The sequence below is a fragment of the Ursus maritimus genome, unplaced genomic scaffold, assembly GCF_017311325.1.
Source record: "Ursus maritimus isolate PB19 unplaced genomic scaffold, ASM1731132v1 scaffold_33, whole genome shotgun sequence".
NCBI classification, from domain to species: domain Eukaryota; kingdom Metazoa; phylum Chordata; class Mammalia; order Carnivora; family Ursidae; genus Ursus; species Ursus maritimus.
The window spans coordinates 900311-903111 of NW_024425897.1; the positions used below are offsets into that span (position 1 = coordinate 900311).

Consider the following 2801-nt stretch of genomic DNA (forward strand, 5'->3'; position numbering starts at 1 on the left):
GGGAAGCAGCCTTGGGGGGCAAGACCTTCCCGTCGCGCAGGGTGAAGTCATCGGTGGGGTCATCATTCAGTGTCCCGAGAAGTCCTTGCGTGTGGGTAAGGAACTTCTCAGGCAGGAGGACAGTCACACTCAGGAATGGCCCCTGGACGCTGACCTCCAGGCCAGCCCCTGAGGACAGCATGATGGATATGCTGTCTTCGGCAGCTGCGGACAGGAACATTCCTGGGCACAGGCGGAAGCGGGGTCAGGGCTGCGCGCTCAGGGCACCGTGTCGTGACTCCACAGCTCCAGGATGAGTGCGTCAGCATCCATGGGTTTCCAGGGAAGGCGAGGGCGTCCCCAGAGCCAACTCCGCTCTGACACTCCCTCACTCCAGGCCCACACCTGTACTGGGACTCCCACACTGGCCTGAAGACCCCTGTCTGGGGGCCACCTGTTGGCCCTCGCTCCTTGAGGAAGGCAGCAGCCATGCCCACCTCTGCCCTTCCAGGCGATCCCTGCACCCTCTGCAGCAGCAGGCCCATCCCAGGTCCCCACCTATCCCAACCGCAGGAACTCAGTTCCCTGAGGCAGCACCACCATAGGAGGGGGTGGGCAGGGGGCTGTTCCTTAGCCCTCAGGGCCAGCCAGTGTCCTGGAACCAGGCGATTGCTATCATTGCAGCTTGTGGCTCGTCGTCCCACCATCTGGCATCTCAGGGTTCTGATCACAGGTCTGGGGCTCCATGGGTGTGAAAGTACGAGATCAGACCAGGTCCCCAGGCTGGACCTCCCTACCTGGGGCCTAGAACCTACCTGTCCTACAGTTGGGGGCTGAGGACATGTGTCCACTGTGCTGGGCCCCTCACCGTGGGGTGCAGGGGGGTGGACTTGCACCCCTGTGCTAGGGACAGTATATGGGTCCTATTGAGAGGCCTCCATCTGGACATCCATGTTCTGAGGCCCAGGGCTGCCCGGAGAGAGGCAGGGAGGCTCAGGCGGGAGGGAAAGGGCATGAGAGCGGCCCGCGGAAGCTCCCTGGCCGTCCCACTCACCCTTCAGGTCCATCCAGCTCTGCTCGGTAAAGCTGAGCACCTCCTGGTTCAGCAGCACCTGCAGGACCCCCTCCCTGGCTGCTAGCCGGACCTCCAGCACATCGGAATTGCCCTCCTGGACTGCCACGGCCGTCAGCCCTGTGCCTCGGTCCTGCGTGCCTGGGGGGCGCGTGCAAAACGTGGTGCGCTCAGCTCCAGGCCTCCTCCTGGGAAGGCCCTGAGCCGCCCAGAGCCCGCGGGCCCCAGCCTCACCGTCAGAAGTTGTCCGGGGCTGGGCCCGCCCCTGCACCCTCAAGTTGGTCAGCGTGGCCTCCAGCAGCACGTATTCGCCACGCCCATTGAACGAGAAGTTGGCACCATCGAAGGTCACAAAGTGTGGGTCCCCGAAAGCGGAGGCTGGGGAGAGCAGAGGGTCAGGAGGGCCGTGCAGGCACGGCCCTGCCTGGGGCCCAGCCTCGGCTGGCACCCACCTAGGCGCGACGGCCGGTAGCTGCGACAGTCACTGGAGGGCCGCCGCCGCATGTACCGCGAGCACTCGGGCGCCCAGAGGCAGCAGTGGTAGAAGCTGACGACATCGTAGAGCCAATGGGAGAGGCCAGGCACGCGGGGTGGTGTGCGGAATGGGGGCGCGCCCCAGTCGTGGCCACGGTCCGGGGTGCTGCCCCCGGTTGAGTCGGCCGTCAGGAGCAGGGTGCCGGCCTCCGTATAGCAGCACTGCTGACCGGAGGCGTACTGGGGACTGGGGGCGAGGACAGGTCAGGGCCACTGTGGAACCCCGGCCCCCACCCCAACCACCGCCCGGGGGCTCACCTGGCTTGCACGGAGCGCACACAGTGCACGGCCCCAGGGTGGTAGGTGCACACGCTGCCGTGCTCGATGTCACAGCCATAGTCCGTCTACAGAGCAGGAGGTTGCTGTCACCTGGGCCAGCCCCAGGCTCTGCCCTCCCCTCCCTGACCTCAGCCCAGCCTCCCTGGGTTCTCTAGCTACCTCCCCGCCCCAACTGCCTCCAGCTGGCCCCTTGCCCTCTCCTGGGCCCCGACTGGGCTAGGGGCTCACGTGGAAGCGGCCAGAGTCAGCCCGGGCCTGTGCCAGGGTGCAGGGGCAGTCAGGCAGCTCCTCCAGGAAGTTGGGCAGTTGGTCCTCCAGCTCCTCCCAGGCCAGGCACTGGGCCCGGGCCCAGGCCTCTGGGTCCGCCTGGAAGTCCTCACCCAGGTGCCAGGCCAGCGCGTGCTCATTGCTCCAGACTGCGTGCACGTCCCTGTGGGGGCCACGCACACGCTGAGAGCCGTACCCACCCTCCCTTCCCCAGCCCCTGGCCGTCCCTGTCCAGCGTGCTGAGCAGCAGCACGTGCCAGCAGCCCAAGCTCTGCGTGGCCGGCGGCCCTTACTTCTCCCCCGCGTAGTATTTGCTGTTGATGATCCGAAGTGCACCCACTTCCCATCTCTGGTAGCTTTGAGGGGCGGGTTTCGGAGTGAAGGTGAAGAAGCCAGAGTTGGGGATGCTTGTGGCCAGGGGGTACAGGTACGACCACTTCGCTGCCCACTTATCTGAATATGGCTTCCCTGAGGGAGAGAAGGCCTCAGTCAGCCCCGGGGTCCCTCCAAAGAGTCCTGGGGCCCCTCCAGAGTCCTGGGGCAGAGGAGGGGCCAGGAGCCCATCTTCAGTGCCTGGAGAGGCCTGACAGATGGACAGACAGATGATTCCCCAGAGGAAGGCCCACCCTGCTGCCCCAGCAAGGACCCTGGCTCAAGTGACCATCATCTC

The 2801-nt window shown here is 65.8% G+C and overlaps 1 protein-coding gene across 1 annotated transcript in view; it reads right to left on the reverse strand.

Moving 5' to 3' along the window:
• SUSD2 (sushi domain containing 2) overlaps positions 1-2801 on the reverse strand; it is a 12228-nt gene that overhangs the window by 3944 nt on the left and 5483 nt on the right. The gene's annotated exons all lie outside the window — the stretch shown is intronic.